At 47.9% G+C, this 17,172-nt stretch overlaps 1 protein-coding gene across 2 annotated transcripts in view; it reads right to left on the reverse strand.

Annotated features, from left to right (window-relative positions):
• Positions 1 to 17,172, reverse strand: part of LOC139235598 (tubulin polymerization-promoting protein family member 3-like) — a 76,865-nt gene that overhangs the window by 7,677 nt on the left and 52,016 nt on the right. The window lies entirely within an intron of this gene.

Genomic DNA, 17,172 nt, shown 5'->3' on the forward strand with positions numbered 1-17,172 from the left:
ATCTCCCTGAGGGAGAGGGGACTGAGAGACACCAGTCAGTGTACAGATATCTCCCTGAGGGAGAGGGGACTGAGAGACACCAGTCAGTGTACAGATATCTCCCTGAGGGAGAGGGACTGAGAGACACCAGTCAGTGTACAGATATCTCCCTGAGGGAGAGGGACTGAGAGACACCAGTCAGTGTACAGATATCTCCCTGAGGGAGAGGGACTGAGAGACACCAGTCAGTGTACAGATATCTCCCTGAGGGAGAGGGACTGAGAGACACCAGTCAGTGTACAGATATCTCCCTGAGGGAGAGGGACTGAGAGACACCCGTCAGTGTACAGATAACTCCCTGAGGGAGAGCGACTGAGAGACACCAGTCATTGTACAGATATCTCCCTGAGGGAGAGGGACTGAGAGACACCAGTCAGTGTACAGATATCTCCCTGAGGGAGAGGGGACTGAGAGACACCAGTCAGTGTACAGATATCTCCCTGAGGGAGAGGGACTGAGAGACACCAGTCAGTGTACAGATATCTCCCTGAGGGAGAGGGACTGAGAGACACCAGTCAGTGTATAGATATCTCCCTGAGGGAGAGGGACTGAGAGACACCAGTCAGTGTATAGATATCTCCCTGAGGGAGAGGGACTGAGAGACACCAGTCAGTGTACAGATATCTCCCTGAGGGAGAGGGACTGAGAGACACCAGTCAGTGTATAGATATCTCCCTGAGGGAGAGGGACTGAGAGACACCAGTCAGTGTACAGATATCTCCCTGAGGGAGAGCGACTGAGAGACACCAGTCAGTGTACAGATATCTCCCTGAGGGAGAGCGACTGAGAGACACCAGTCAGTCTCGGCCGCAACCGAGACTCCAGGATGGTATGTTGCCTCCCTGGTGCAAGGGTCAAGGATGTCTCGGAGCGGGTGCAGGACATTCTGAAATGGGCGAGAGAACAGTCAGTTGTCATGGTGCACATTGGTACCAACGACATAGGTAAAAAAAGGGATGAGTTCCTACGAAAAGAATTTAAGGAGCTAGGAGCTAAATTAAAAAGTAGGACCTCAAAAGTAGTAATCTCGGGATTGCTACCAGTACCACGTGCTAGTCAGAGTAGGAATCGCAGGATAGCACAGATGAATACGTGGCTTGAGCAGTGGTGCAGCAGGGAGGGATTCAAATTCGTGGGGCATTGGAACAGGTTCTGGGGGAGGTGGGACCAGTACAAACTGGACGGTCTGCACTTGGGCAGGACCGGAACCAATGTCCTAGGGGGAGTGTTTGCTAGTGCTGTTGGGGAGGAGTTAAACTAATATTGCAGGGGGATGGGAACCTATGCAGGGAGACAGAGGGAGGCAAAAATGAGGCAAAAGCAAAAGACAGAAAGGAGATGAGGAAAAGTGGAGGGCAGAGAAACCCAAGGCAAAGAATAAAAAGGGCCACTGTGCAGCAAAATTCTAAAAGGACAAAGTGTGTTAAAAAAGCAAGCCTGAAGGGTTTGTGTCTTAATGCAAGGAGTATCCGCAATAAGGTGGATGAATTAAGTGTGCAAATAGATGTTAACAAATATGATGTGATTGGGATTACGGAGACGTGGCTCCAGGATGATCAGGGCTGGGAACTCAACATCCAGGGGTATTCAACATTCAGGAAGGATAGAAAAAAAGGAAAAGGAGGTGGGGTAGCATTGCTGGTTAAAGAGGAGATTAATGTAATAGTTAGGAAAGACATTAGCTTGGATGATGTGGAATCTATATGGGTAGAGCTGCAGAACACTAAAGGGCAAAAAACATTAGTGGGAGCTGTGTACTGACCTCCAAACAGTAGTAGTGATGTTGGGGAGGGCATCAAACAGGAAATTAGGAGTGCATGCAATAAAGGTGCAGCAGTTATAATGGGTGACTTTAATATGCACATAGATTGGGCTAGCCAAACTGGAAGCAATACGGTGGAGGAGGATTTCCTGGAGTGCATAAGGGATGGTTTTCTAGACCAATATGTCGAGGAAACAACTAGGGGGGAGGACATCTTAGACTGGGTGTTGTGTAATGAGAGAGGATTAATTAACAATCTCATTGTGCGAGGCCCCTTGGGGAAGAGTGACCATAATATGGTGGAATTCTGCATTAGGATGGAGAATGAAACAGTTAATTCAGAGACCATGGTCCAGAACTTAAAGAAGGGTAACTTTGAAGGTATGAGGCGTGAATTGGCTAAGATAGATTGGCGAATGATACTTAAGGGGTTGACTGTGGATGGGCAATGGCAGACATTTAGAGACCGCATGGATGAATTACAACAATTGTACATTCCTGTCTGGCGTAAAAATAAAAAAGGGAAGGTGGCTCAACCGTGGCTATCTAGGGAAATCAGGGATAGTATTAAAGCCAAGGAAGTGGCATACAAATTGGCCAGAAATAGCAGCGAACCTGGGGACTGGGAGAAATTTAGAACTCAGCAGAGGAGGACAAAGGGTTTGATTAGGGCAGGGAAAATGGAGTATGAGAAGAAGCTTGCAGGGAACATTAAGGCGGATTGCAAAAGTTTCTATAGGTATGTAAAGAGAAAAAGGTTAGTAAAGACAAACGTAGGTCCCCTGCAGTCAGAATCAGGGGAAGTCATAATGGGGAACAAAGAAATGGCGGACCAATTGAACAAGTACTTTGGTTCAGTATTCACTAAGGAGGACACAAACAACCTTCCGGATATAAAAGGGGTCAGAGGGTCTAGTAAGGAGGGGGAACTGAGGGAAATCTTTATTAGTCGGGAAATTGTGTTGGAGAAATTGATGGGATTGAAGGCCGATAAATCCCCAGGGCCTGATGGACTGCATCCCAGAGTACTTAAGGAGGTGGCCTTGGAAATAGCGGATGCATTGACAGTCATTTTCCAACATTCCATTGACTCTGGATCAGTTCCTATGGAGTGGAGGGTAGCCAATGTAACCCCACTTTTTAAAAAAGGAGGGAGAGAGAAAGCAGGGAATTATAGACCGGTCAGCCTTACCTCAGTAGTGGGTAAAATGATGGAATCAATTATTAAGGATGTCATAGCAGCGCATTTGGAAAATGGTGACATGATAGGTCCAAGTCAGCATGGATTTGTGAAAGGGAGATCATGCTTGACAAATTTTCTGGAATTTTTTGAGGATGTTTCCAGTAAAGTGGACAAAGGAGAACCAGTTGATGTGGTATATTTGGACTTTCAGAAGGCTTTCGACAAGGTCCCACACAGGAGATTAATGTGCAAAGTTAAAGCACATGGGATTGGGGGTAGTGTGCTGACATGGATTGAGAACTGGTTGTCAGACAGGAAGCTAAGAGTAGGAGTAAATGGGTACTTTTCAGAATGGCAGGCAGTGACTAGTGGGGTACCGCAAGGTTCTGTGCTGGGGCCCCAGCTGTTTACATTGTACATTAATGATTTAGACGAGGGGATTAAATGTAGTATCTCCAAATTTGCGGATGACACTAAGTTGGGTGGCAGTGTGAGCTACGAGGAGGATGCTATGAGGCTGCAGAGTGACTTGGATAGGTTAGGTGAGTGGGCAAATGCGTGGCAGATGAAGTATAATGTGGATAAATGTGAGGTTATCCACTTTGGTTGTAAAAACAGAGAGACAGACTATTATCTGAATGGTGACAGATTAGGAAGGGGGAAGGTGCAGCGAGACCTGGGTGTCATGGTACATCAGTCATTGAAGGTTGGCATGCAGGTACAGCAGGCGGTTAAGAAAGCAAATGGCATGTTGGCCTTCATAGCGAGGGGATTTGAGTACAGGGGCAGGGAGGTGTTGCTATAGTTGTACAGGGCCTTGGTGAGGCCACACTTGGAGTATTGTGTACAGTTTTGGTCTCCTAACTTGAGGAAGGACATTCTTGCTATTGAGGGAGTGCAGCGAAGATTCACCAGACTGATTCCCGGGATGGTGGGACTGACCTATCAAGAAAGACTGGATCAACTGGGCTTGTATTCACTGGAGTTCAGAAGAGTGAGAGGGGACCTCATAGAAACGTTTAAAATTCTGACGGGTTTGGACAGGTTGGATGCAGGAAGAATGTTCCCAATGTTGGGAAAGTCCAGAACCAGGGGTCACAGTCTAAGGATAAGGGGTAAGCCATTTAGGACCGAGATGAGGAGAAACTTCTTCACCCAGAGAGTGGTGAACCTGTGGAATTCTCTACCACAGAAAGTAGTTGAGGCCAATTCACTAAATATATTCAAAAGGGAGTTAGATGAAGTCCTTACTACTCGGGGGATCAAGGGGTATGGCGAGAAAGCAGGAAGGAGGTACTGAAGTTTCATGTTCAGCCATGAACTCATTGAATGGCGGTGCAGGCTAGAAGGGCTGAATGGCCTGCTCCTGCACCAATTTTCTATGTTTCTATGTTTCTCTGACAGGAATAATAAATGATCTCCTAGTAAAAGATCCTCTCGGAATGAGTGATCACAATATGGTTGAATTTGTAATACAGATTGAGGATGAGGAAGATGTGTCAGAAACGAGCGTACTATGCTTAAACAAAGGGGACTACAGTGGGATGAGGGCAGAGTTGGCTAAAGTAGACTGGAAACAAGGACTAAACGGTGGCATAATTGAGGAACAGTGGAGGATTTTTAAGGAGCTCTTTCATAGTGCTCAACAAAAATATATTCCAGTGAAAAAGAAGGGCGGCAAGAGAAGGGATAACCAGCCGTGGCTAACCAAGGAAATAAAGGAAAGTATCAAATCAAAGACCAATGCGTATAAGGTGGCCAAGGTTAGTGGGAAACTAGAGGATTGGGAAAATTTTAAGCAACAGCAAAGAATGACTAAAAAAGCAATAAAGAAAGGGAAGATAGATTACGAAGGTAAACTTGCGCAAAACATAAAAACAGATAGTAAAAGCTTTTACAGATATATAAAACGGAAAAGAGTTACTAAAGTAAATGTTGGTCCCTTAGAAGATAAAAGGGGGGATTTAATAATGGGAAATGTGGAAATGGCTGAGACCTTAAACAATTATTTTGCTTCCGTCTTCACAATGGAAGACACAAAAACAATGCCAAAATTTGCAGGCCAAAGGAATGTGGGAAGGGAGGACCTTGAGACAATCACTATCACTAGGGGGGTAGTGCTGGACAGGCTAATGGGACTGAAGGTAGACAAGTCCCCTGGTCCTGATGAAATGCATCCCAGGGTATTAAAAGAGATGGCGGAAGTTATAGCAGATGCATTCGTTATAATCTACCAAAATTCTCTGGACTCTGGGGAGGTACCAGCGGATTGGAGAGCAGCTAATGTAACGCATCTGTTTAAAAAAGGGGGCAGGCAAAAGGCAGGTTAGTTTAACATCTGTAGTGGGGAAAATGCTTGAAACTATCATTAAGGAAGAAATAGCGGGACATCTGGATAGGAATAGTGCAATCAAGCAGACGCAACATGGATTCATGAAGGGGAAATCATGTTTAACTAATTTACTGGAATTCTTTGAGGATATAACGAGCATTGTGGATAGAGGTGTACCGATAGATGTGGTGTATTTAGATTTCCAAAAGGCATTCGATAAGGTGCCACACAAAAGGTTGCTGCAGAAGATAAAGGTACACGGAGTCAGTGGAAATGTATTAGCATGGATAGAGAATTGGCTGGCGAACAGAAAGCAGAGTCGGGATAAATGGGTCCTTTTCCGGTTGGAAATCAGTGGTTAGTGGTGTGCCACAGGGATCGGTGCTGGGACCACAACTGTTTACAATATACATAGATGACCTAGAAGAGGGGACAGAGTGTAGTGCAACAAAATTTGCAGATGGCACAAAGATTAGTGGGAAAGCAGGTTGTGTAGAGGACACAGAGAGGCTGCAAGGAGATTTAGATAGGTTAAGCGAATGGGCTAAGGTTTGGCAGATGGAATACAATGTCGGAAAGTGTGAGGTCATCCACCTTGGGGAAAAAAACAGTAAAAGGGAATATTATTTGAATGGGGAGAAATTACAACATGCTGTGGTGCAGAGGGACCTGGGGGTCCTTGTGCATGAATCCCAAAAGGTTAGTTTGCAGGTGCAGCAGGTAATCAGGAAGGCGAATTGCAAGAGGGATGGAGTACAAAAGCAGGGAGGTCTTGCTGCAACTGTATAAGGTATTGGTGAGGCCGCACCTGGTCTACTGCGTGCAGTTTTGGTCACCTTACTTAAGGAAGGATATACTAGCTTTGGAGGGGGTACAGAGACGATTCACTATGCTGATTCCGGAGATGAGGGGGTTACCTTATGATGATAGATTGAGTAGACTGGGTCTTTACTCGTTGGAGTTCAGAAGGATGAGGGGTGATCTTATAGAAACATTTAAAATCATGAAAGGGATAGACAAGATAGAGGCAGAGAGGTTGTTTCCACTGGTCGGGGAGACTAGAACTAGGGGGGCACAGCCTCAAAATACGGGGGGAGCCAATTTAAAACCGAGTTGAGAAGGAATTTCTTCTCCCAGAGGGTTGTGAATCTGTGGAATTCTCTGCCCAAGGAAGCAGTTGAGGCTAGCTCATTCAATGTTTTCAAGTCAAAGATAGATAGATTTTTAACCAATAAGGGAATTAAGGGTTACGGGGAGAGGGCGGGTATATGGAGCTGAGTCCACGATCAGATCAGCCATGATCTTATTGAATGGCGGAGCAGGCTCGAGGGGCTAGATGGCCTACTCCTGTTCCTAATTCTTATGTTCTTATGTGTACAGATATCTCCCTGAGGGAGAGGGGACTGAGAGACACCAGTCAGTGTACAAATATCTCCCTGAGGGAGAGGGGACTGAGAGACACCAGGCAGTGTACAGATATCTCCCCGAGGGAGGGAGACTGAGAGACACCAGTCAGTGTATAGATATCATCCTGAGGGAGAGGGGACTGAGAGACACCAATCAGTGTACAGATATCTCCCTGAAAAAAGGGGACTGAGAGACACCAGTCAGTGTACAGATATCTCCCTGAGGGAGAGGGACTGAGAGACACCAGTCAGTGTACAGATATCTCCCTGAGGGAGAGGGACTGAGAGACACCAGTCAGTGTACAGATATCTCCCTGAGGGAGGGAGACTGAGAGACACCACTCAGTGTACAGATATCTCCCTGAGGGAGAGGGGACTGAGAGACACCAGTCAGTGTACAGATATCTCCCTGAGGGAGGGAGACTGAGAGACACCAGTCAGTGTATAGATATCTCCCTGAGGGAGAGGGACTGAGAGACACCAGTCAGTGTACAGATATCTCCCTGAGGGAGAGGGAATGAGAGACACCAGTCAGTGTACAGATATCTCCCTGAGGGAGGGAGTCTGAGGGAGAGCGGACTGAGAGGCACATTATCTCTCTGATGGAGAGCGACTGTGTTATGTATGTAATAACTCGATAGACTGAATACTGTAAACTAACCAGTCAGTGTACAGATATCACCCTGAGGGAGAGGGACTGAGAGACACCAGTCAGTGTACAGATATCTCCCTGAGGGAGGGGGACTGAGAGACACCAGTCAGTGTATAGATATCTCCCTGAGGGAGGGAGACTGAGAGACACCAGTCAGTGTATAGATATCTCCCTGAGGGAGAGGGACTGAGAGACACCAGTCAGTGTACAGATATCTCCCTGAGGGAGGGAGACTGAGAGACACCAGTCAGTGTATAGATATCTCCCTGAGGGAGAGGGACTGAGAGACACCAGTCAGTGTACAGATATCTCCCTGAGGGAGAGGGACTGAGAGACACCAGTCAGTGTATAGATATCTCCCTGAGGGAGGGAGACTGAGGGAGAGCGGACTGAGAGGCACATTATCTCTCTGATGGAGAGCGACTGTGTTATGTATGTAATAACTCGATAGACTGAATACTGTAAACTAACCAGTCAGTGTACAGATATCACCCTGAGGGAGAGGGACTGAGAGACACCAGTCAGTGTACAGATATCTCCCTGAGGGAGAGGGACTGAGTGACACCAGTCAGTGTACAGATATCACCCTGAGGGAGAGCGGACTGAGAGACACCAGTCAGTGTACAGATATCTCCCTGAGGGAGAGGGACTGAGAGACAGCAGTCAGTGTACAGATATCTCCCTGAGGGAGAGGGACTGAGTGACACCAGTCAGTTACAGATATCTCCCTGAGGGAGAGCGGACTGAGAGGCACCAGTCAGTGTACAGATATCTCCCTGAGGGAGAGCGGACTGAGAGGCACATTATCTCTCTGAAGGAGAGCGACTGTGTTATGTATGTAATAACTCGATAGACTGAATACTGTAAACACCGAACAGGTACAAACCTGGCTCTACTTTATTAGGGCCCAAAGTGATCACATTACAAGATGCCTGGCCTTTTATACCTGGGCCACACACACGTGCGCACAGGTCAATAACCTCTGACAGTGGCGCCACCTGGTGGCTAGTAACCCCAAGCATACAGACATGACAATATCCCCCTTTAAGATATTAGTAACGGTCTGTTTACAAATTGAGATGCTCCGGGGCTTTCCGTTCCCGAGTTGATCGTCTCAGTTTAACTCCAGCCCTGGGTGAGCGTTCTGAGTCTGTTATGACTGGGGGCTGGGTAGCCGATCTGATGGGAGTGGCAATGACCATGTCAGGGATTGAAAGTCCAGATTCACTGATGACAGCGGAGTCCTCTGATGACTGAGGGTAGGTTGGTTGGTCACTGATTGTGTCTTCCTCACACTGTTCCGGTTCATCCTTGTGCCGCAACTTTATCTGATCGACATGTTTCTTGCATGTCTGCCCATTCTTGAGCTTGACAATAAATACTCTGTTACCCTCCTTGGCCGTAGCAGTACTGACGATCGACTTGGGACCTTGACCATAATTCAGTACATACACAGGACCGTTAACAGAAATGTCACGTGACACAGCAGCGCGATCACGATACCCACTGCTGACTTTGACGTCTGTATTCAACATGATCGTTCAAGTCAGGGTGGACCAGAGAGAGCCTGGTCTTGAGACCTCTCTTCATCAATAGTTCAGCAGGGGGGACCCCGGTAAGTGTGTGGGTTCTTGTCCTGTAACTAAGCAATATGCGTGACCAGCGAGTCTGCAGTGAACCTTGAGTTACACGTTTCATACTCTGCTTGATGGTTTGGACCGCACGCTCTGCTTGACCATTAGAGGTGGGTTTGAAAGGTGCTGACCTTATATGTTTGATACCATTGAGTTTCATGAACTCTTGAAACTCCAGACTCGTGAAGCAAGGTCCGTTGTCGCTTACAACGATGTCGGGCAGACCATGCGTAGCAAACATGACACGAAGGCTCTCAATGGTAGCTGTGGATGTACTGGATGACATGATAGAGTGTACAATGTTATATCTCAAATAAAGCAATGTGACTGAGCACTGTAGATGTGAGTAAGTATGACCTTTGTCTCTTTATTCTAACTGGTGAGTGTTGGTACAGCATGGGAGGCCTGCTTATATACAGTGCTCCCAAGGGATGCTGGGATCCCTTGGGACTCCAACAGATACGCCCTCAGGTGGCGATATAATACTGATTACTTAGGGATGCATACATAACATCACTCCCTCCCAAAGTCAACAGTACACTTATTTACAGGGTGAGACGATCTTGGGCTTTTCGTTCCCGAGTCGATCATCTCGGTACAAATGCAGGTGTGGGTGAGTTGGTTGGGCCTTCGCTGGACTGCTGTGCAGCTGGCCTTGCTGGGCTGCTGGGGATGATGAGTTCAGCTATGTGGTCGACCGTGATGTCGGTTGCCACTGTGTGTTTGTGGGAGGGTCAAAGTTGGTGGTGTCCTCTTCGGGTTGCTGGTGGCAGTCTGTGAATCGCAGTTTGGTTTGGTCCAAATACTTTCTGCACATTAGTCCATTTGCAAGTTTGACCTGAAACACCCTACTCCCTTCTTTGGCTATGACAATGCCAGCAAGCCATTTGGGACCATGTCCATAGCTGAGTACAAATACAGGGTCATTGACTTCAATATCGCGTGACAAGTTTGCACGATCATAGTACTCACTTTGTTGATGCCGCCTGTCCTCGATGTGATCATGGAGATCAGGGTGGACAAGAGAGAGCCTTGTTTTGAGCGCCCTTTTTATGAGCAGCTCGGCTGGGGGAACCCCGGTGAGCGAGTGGGGTCTGGTGTGGTAGCTGAGCAGGACTCGGGACAGGTGGGTCTACAGGGAGCCTTCCGACACACGTTTTTGCTTGATGGTCTGGACTGCCCGTTCTGCCTGGCCGTTGAATGCGGGCTTGAACGGGGCAGATGTGACGTGCTTGATCCCATTGAGTGTCATAAATTCCTTGAATTCAGCACTGGTGAAGCACGGCCCATTGTCGCTGACAAGGACATCAGGCAGGCCGTACGTGGCAAACATGGCTCGTAGGCTTTCGATGGTGGCAGTGGACGTGCTTACAGACATTATTACACACTCAATCCATTTTGAATAAGCATCCACAACAACCAAAAACATTTTGTCTAGAAACGGGCCAGCAAAGTCAATGTGGATCCTAGACCACGGTTTGGAGGGCCATGACCACAAACTTAGCGATGCCTCCCTGGGCGCATTGCTCAGTTGAGAGCAAGTGTTGCATTGGCGCACGCAAGACTCCAAATCTGAGTCGATGCCGGGCCACCACACATGGGATCTGGCTATAGCTTTCATCATTACTATGCCTGGGTGGGTACTGTGTAGGTCACGTATGAACGTTTCCCTGCCTTTCTTTGGCAAAACCACACGATTTTCCGCCTGTAAGGACATTTCGTCTTTGCGCCATTGGAACAGCTTGATCGCTTCCTGCATCTCCGCTGGGACGCTGGACCAGTTCCCATGGAGGACACAGTTTTTTACCAGGGACAGTAAAGGATCCTGGCTGGTCCAGGTCCTAATCTGGCGGGCCGTAACGGGTGACTTTTCGTTTTCAAATGTATCCATCACCAAGAGCAAGTCCGCAGGCTGTGCCATTTCCACCCCGGTGGTGGGCAATGGTAGCCGACCGAGAGCATCAGCGCAGTTCTCTGTACCCGGCCTGTGGCGAATTACATTGTTATATGCAGACAGCGTGAGCGTCCATCTTTGGATGCGAACAGAGGCATTGTAATTAATCCCTTTGCTCTCTGAGAATAGCGATATGAGCGTCTTATGGTGAGTTTCTAACTCGAACTTAAGCCCAAAAAGATACTGGTGCATTTTTTTTACCCCGTAAATGCATGCCAGAGCTTCTTTTTCAATCATGATCTAGGCCCTTTCGGCCTTGGACAAACTCCTGGATGCATAAGCGACCGGTTGCAATGTTCCTGATTCGTTTGCTTATTGTAACACACACCCGACCCTGTACAAAGACGCATCGCAAGCTAGCACTAAACGTTTACATGGGTCATACAGAACAAGCAGTTTGTTGGAACATAACAGATTTCTGGCTTTCTCAAAAGCAGCCTCTTGTGATTTCCCCCATACCCAGTCATCTCCCTTGCGTAGCAACACATGTAGGGGTTCTAGCAAGGTGCTTAACCCGGGTGGGAAATTACCAAAATAATTGTGGAGTCCCAGGAACGACCGCAGCTCCGTCACGTTGTGTGGTCTCGGCGCGTTCTTGATGGCCTCCGTCTTGGCGTGGGTGGGTCTGATGTCATCTGTCGCGATTCTTCTCCCGAAGAACCCGACCTCTGGTGCCAGGAAAACACACTTCGAGCGTTTCAACCCGAGTCCCACACGATCTAGCCAACTTAGAACCTCTTCCAGGTTCTTCAAGTGTTCGATGGTGTCCCGACCTGTGATCAATATGTCGTCCTGGAAAACCACGGTGCGCGGGACCAACTTTAGCAGGCTCTCCATGTTCCTTTGAAAACTAGCCGCGACTGATCGAATCCCAAACGGGCATCTATTGTAGATGAACAGACCTTTGTGCGTGTTGATGCAGGTGAGGCCTTTCGAAGATTCAGCCAGCTCCTGCGTCACGTAGGCCGAGGCCAGGTCCAGCTTGGTGAATGTCTTTCCTCCTGCCAGGTTCACAAATAGGTCGTCTGCCTTGGGTAGCAGGTACTGATCCTGCAGCGAAAAAACGGTTAATCGTTACTTTATAGTCCCCACAAATTCTGACCGTGCCATCGCCCTTGAGAACCGGAACAATCGGACTGGCCCACTCGTTGAACTCCACCGGTGCAATGATGCCCTCTCGTTGCAGCCTGTCCAGCTCGATCTCCACTTTCTCTCGCATCATGTATGGCACCGCCCGTGCCTTGTGGTGGATGGGTCGTGTACCGAGAACCAAGTGGATCTGCACCTTCGCCCCCGAGAAACTTCCGACGCCTGGCTCAAACAACATCGGGAACTTGCTCAAAACCTGGGCACATGAGGTGTCGTCGACAGACGAGAGCGCTCGGATGTCGTTCCAGTTCCAGCGGATTTTTCCCAGCCAGCTTCTGCCAAACAGTGTGGGGCCATTTCCTGGTACAATCCATAGTGGTAGTTTGTGCACCGCTCCATCATAGGAGACTTTTACTGCTGCACTGCCAATGACAGGGATCAGCTCATTAGTGTAAGTTCTCAGCTTGGTATGAATAGGGCTCAGCTTGGGCCTTTGTGCCTTGTTGCACCACAGCCTCTCGAAGGCCTTTTTGCTCATGATAGACTTAACTCATGATAGAATTCCATGGATACTGGAATTCCGTTCAGTTCAACTTTTAACATGATCGGTGAACATTTCGTGGTGAAGGTATGTACCCAGTACACTTCTGCCTCCTCAGTTCGAGTCTCTAATTCAGTTTGATCCGCCATGGATCGGTCTTCCTCTGCAACGTGGTGGTTTGCAGGGTTTGCAGCTCGTCTGCACATTCGCTGGAGGTGTCCCATTGTTCCACAGCCTTTGCACGCATAGTGTTTGAAGCGGCATTGATGGGCTCGATGATCACCTCCGCAGCGCCAACAAGGTGTTAACTGCCTCACATTAACGTTTGATGGTGGACTCTGAGTTATCTGAGGTCGTGCAGTTGCAGGCGTGTACGTTCTGCCATATACATTCCTGCCTGAAAATGACGTTACTTTGTGTACAGTACTGGCCGAAACATCTTTATGCTGCAAAATTTGTTTGGTGTTATCGCTGGTGGGCATAAATGCCTGGGCTATCATTATGGCTTTGCTCAGGTTCAGTGTTTCAAGTCAGTAGTTTGCGAAGGATAACCTCATGGCCAATGCCAAGCACAAAAAAGTCTCTCAGCATTTGCTCCAGGAATCCATCGAATTCGCAATGTCCTGCAAGGCGCCTTAGTTCGACGATGTAGCTCGCCACTTCCTGGCCTTCAGACTGATGACATGTGTAAAATCGATACCTTGCCATCAGAACGCTCTCCTTCGGATTTAGGTGCTCCCGGACCAGCATACACAGTTCTTCATACGATTTGGTTGTTGGTTTCACCGGAGCAAGATGATTCTTCATGAGGTCATAGGTTGTTGCCCCGCAGACAGTGAGGAGGATCGCTCTTCATTTGGCAGCGTTTGCGCTCCCTTCCAGCTCATTGGTCGAGTCGCCCCACGAAGGCCTCCCAATCATCCCCTTCTGAGAATTCCTCCAAGATGCCGACAGTTCTCTGCATTTTCGTGTGGTGGTTCGTTACCTCGTCGCCAGTTGTTATATCTCGAATAAAGCAATGTAACTGAGTACTGTAGATGTGAGTAAGCGTGACCTTGGTCTCTTTATTCTAACTCCAGAGTGTTGGTACAGCATGGATGTCCTGCTTATATACAGTGCTCCCACGGGATGCTGGGTTCCCTTGGAACTCCAACAGATACGCCCTCTGGTGGCGGTAGAATACTGGTTACATAAGGTGGAATAAGCATCCACCACAACTAAAAGCATCTTTCCCAGGAAGGGACCTGCAAAGTCGATGTGGATCCTGGACCATGGTTTAGATGGCCACCACCACAGACTCAGCGACGATTCCACTGGTGCTTTACTAAGCTGCATGCAAGTGTTGCACTGATGCACACATGATTCCAGATCAGAGTCAATTCCAGGCCACCATACATGAGACCTGGCAATGGCTTTCATCATGACAATGCTGGGATGCATGCTATGTAGACCATGCACAAATTTCTCTCTGCCTTTCTTGGGCATAACAACACGATTACCCCACAGTATACAATCTGATTGAATGGATAGTTTGTCTTTGCGACGGATGTAAGGTTTTGTCTCCTCACCCAAACGTATGGCAGACCAATCATCACTAAGGACACAACGTTGCACAACCGATAATATCGGGTCCTGGCTGAACAGGTCTTAACTTGTTGGGCCATGACAGGGGTTTCTTCACTTTCAAAAGCATCCATGACTAACAGTAGGTCTGCCAGTTGTGGTGTCTCCACCTCCGGTGTGGGCAACGGCAGACGGCTCAGTGCATCGGCACAGTTCTCAGTGCCAGGTCTATGGCGAATGACATAATCATAGGCAGATAATGTCAGCGCCCACCTCTGGATGCAGGACGATGCATTGGTATTGATACCTTTGATTTCCGAAACCAATGAAATGAGTGGCTTGTGATCTGTTTCCAGTTCAAACCGAAGACCAAACAGGAACTGATGCACCTTTTTAACCCCATACATACAGGTTAGTGCTTCTTTCTCTACCAATGCTGTAGGCTCTTTCCACCTTTGACAAACTTTTTGAAGCATATGCAACAGGTTGTAATTTGCCCAACTCATTCGCTTGTTGGAGCACGCAACCAACTCCATATGATAAAGCATCACAGGCCAGTACTAGACGCTGACCCGGATCATGATGTACCAGCAGCTTGTTAGAGCAAAGCAGATTAGTAGCTTTCTTAAAAGCTCTATCTTGAGACACACCCCACACCTGATTGTTGTTTTTTCTTAGCAACATGCGCAGTGGCTCTAATAAAGTGCTCAATCTAGGTAGGAAATTACTGAAGTAGTTGAGTAGTCCAAGGAACGAAAGCAGCTCCGTCACATTCTGAGGCCTGGGTGCATTTTTGATGGCCTTGGTTTTTGAGTCCATAGGCCTGATACCGTCAGCAGTAATTTTCCTCCCCAGGAATTTGACTTCTGGTGCCATGAAGACGCACTTTGAGCGTTTCAGTCTGAGTCCCACTTTGTCCAGACAATGTAGAACCTCTTCCAGGTTGTTCACATGTTCGGCGGTGTCATGACCTGTGACCAGGATGTCATCTTGGAACACGACGGTTCTGGGGACAGACTTCAGTAGACTCTCCATGTTCCTCTGAAATATGGCTGCAGCCGAGTGAATTCCGAAAGAACACCTGTTGTAGATAAACAGTTCTTTATGAGTGTTGATGCACGTAAGTTTCTTCAAAGTGTCGACCAGCTCCTGTGTCATGTAGGCCAATGTCAGATCCAGTTTTGTGAACGCTTTCCCCCCCGGCTAGTGTTGCAAACAGGTCATCAGCCTTCGGTAACAGGTATTGATCCTGTTTCGAAACTCGATTGATCGTAACCTTGTAGTCTCCACAAATCCTGACAGTGCCATCACTTTTTAACACGGGAACAATGGGGCTGGCCCATTCGTTAAATTTGACCGGTGATATGATCCCTTCGTGCTGGAGTCTGTCCAGTTCGATTTCAACCTTCTCCCTCATCGTGTACGGAACAGCCCGAGCTTTATGATGGACGGGTCTTGCATCCAAGTCCATGTGGATCTGCACCTTGGCTCCCGTGAAATTGCCGATGCCTGGTTCAAACAACGAGGGGAACTTGCTCAGCACTTGAGCACATGGAGTATCCTCCGACGACGACAACGCTTTGACCTCATTCCAGTTCCATTTGATTTTTTCTAACCAGTTCCTGCCGAACAGCGTTGGACCATTGCCTGGAACAATCCATAACGGTAAATCGTGAACTGCAACATCATACGACACCTTGATTACTGCACTGCCAATCTCCGTTATGAGTTCTTCAGTGTACGTACGCAACTTAGCATTGACTGGACTCAGCTTAGGCCTCACAGCCTTAGTATCCCACAACTTGTTGAATGTCCTCGGGCACATTATTGATTGACTCGCACCTGTGTCCAATTCCATCGACACCGGCACACCATTAAGTTTTACATTAATCATTATCGGTTGGCTCTTTGTTAGGAACGAATACAGTCCATACACTTCCTCCCCTGGTATCTCGGATTACATATCTGGATCCGCGCTAGACTGGCCATCATCCTCCGGGTGGTGTGTCGCAGCACGCTTGCTCAGTTGCGGACACATGCGCTGGAGATGCCCCACTCTCGAACAGTCTTTACAAATATACTGTTTAAACCGACACTGATGAGGCTGATGATTTCCCCCACAACGCCAACACGGTGGTATCGGATTAATTCCCGTTGATGGACTTTGAGCAGCTACAGGTTTCACGTACACAGTCGGGTAGGCCCTGCCATATGCAGCTCTGCCAAATACAATCTGCTTACAGTACTTGCCGAGTTCTGATTTTTCAATGATATCTGCTTTAAGCTTTTGCCCGTCGTCATGAATGATTGGGCAATCGTGATGGCCTTGCTCAAATCCAGCGTCTCCGCCACCAGTAGCTTACGCAGGATCACCTCGTGGTTGATGCTGATTGCAAAGAAGTCCCGCAGCATGTCTGCCAATGAAGTTTCGAACTTATACGGTCTTAGGTCGGCAACGAATTCCGATACATCCTGGCCCTCAGAACGTATAGAATCGATATCTTGAGATGATGATGCCTTCATCTGGTTTGAAATGGTCACGTACCAGAGCACACAATGTTTCACAGTCCTTGTCTGTTGGACTTAAGGGCGAGGGGAGATTCTTTATGAGTCCATAGATTTTCAGACCGCAAACAGGAGGACCGGTCGACGCTGAACTGCGTTTGCCTCTTTCTCCATTTTGTTGGCCACGAAGTACTGGTTCAAGCGGGCTACTAAGTCTGCCCAACCTTCTCCCTCCACGAACCGCTCCAGAATTCCAATTGTGCTCATTTTTGCATCTGAAGGTTCTTATTACCTCAACGCCAAGTGTTGTGTACGCAATAACTCAACAGACTGAATACTGTAAACTCCGAACAGGTACAAACCTGGCTCTACTTTATTAAGGCCCAAAGTGATCACATTACATTTACACCTGGGCAGCGCACACATGTACACAGCCCAATGACCACCGACAGAATAAATATATGACAGACTGAGGGACATCAGTCAGTAAACAGAGAGTTCCCTGAGGGCGA

This window comes from Pristiophorus japonicus, chromosome 23, assembly GCF_044704955.1.
Source record: "Pristiophorus japonicus isolate sPriJap1 chromosome 23, sPriJap1.hap1, whole genome shotgun sequence".
In the NCBI taxonomy this organism is placed as follows: Eukaryota; Metazoa; Chordata; class Chondrichthyes; family Pristiophoridae; genus Pristiophorus; species Pristiophorus japonicus.